The following is a 1,095-nucleotide window of genomic DNA, read 5'->3' as shown; positions in this document are numbered from 1 at the left end:
ACAAGTTTCATGGGTTGCCTATGGAGGATCCACTAGACCATTTGGACGAGTTCGACCGTCTGTGCAGTCTCACCAAGATTGAGTGAGGATGGTTACAAGTTGCGCCTCTTCCCATTCTCCCTGGGAGACAAAGCTCATCAATGGGAGAAAAACTTTCCCAAGGGATCAATCACCACTTGGGATGGTTGCAAGAAAGCATTCTTGGCCAAGTTCTTCTCCAACTCCAGAACAGCACGTCTCAGGAATGAGATTTCTAGCTTTACTCAGAAGAGCTCAAAATCATTCTGTGAAGCATGGGAGCGTTTCAAGGGTTACCACAGCCAGTGTCCACACCATGGTTTCAGCAACGAGTCACTGCTAAGCACTCTATACCATGGTGTACTTCCAAAAATTTGCATGCTGCTTGACACTGCTTCTAATGGTAACTTCCTGAACAAAGACGTNGGTTATAACGCTCCTTCCGGACCACCACCAGGATTTTCACCTCAACAAGTTCAACCTCATCAAGCTCCAGATCAAGAAATGAAGCACATGCTACAACAACTTCTTCAAGGTCAAGCTAGTGGTTCTCTGGATACTGCTAAGAAGTTTGCTGAACTCAGTCAGCGGATGGAATGTTCTTACAATGATTTGAATGTCAAATTTGAAGCTCTTAACTCCAAGATGAAATATATGGAAGGCAAGACTGTTTCTACTTCTACCCCAACAACTGGCCAACTACCTGGAAAAGCAGTTCAAAACCCCAAGGACTATGCTACTATGCATGTCATCACCACCCAAGCTATAGATGTACGGCTCACTGAGGACACTGAGAGTTTAGATGGGGAGGAATTTCTTCAATATGAAGTTCAGATAAAGGATCCTGTCGAGGTGTTCAAGGATCCAATTAAGTCAGCCAAGCAATCTGATCCGGAAGCTACTAAAGAACCCACTACTCCCAAAGATTAACTTAAGAGATTCATTCCTCCACCATACAAGCCACCTCTACCATTTCCAGTGAGGTTTAAGAAGCAGCTTACTGAGAAGTATAAAGCTCTGTTCGAAAACTAAGTCAAGGAGATTGAACTTAGGATGCCTTTGCTTGATGCATTTGCA

Source organism: Camelina sativa, chromosome 17 (genome assembly GCF_000633955.1).
Source record: "Camelina sativa cultivar DH55 chromosome 17, Cs, whole genome shotgun sequence".
Lineage (NCBI taxonomy): Eukaryota > Viridiplantae > Streptophyta > Magnoliopsida > Brassicales > Brassicaceae > Camelina > Camelina sativa.
This window is presented reverse-complemented; position numbering follows the sequence as displayed.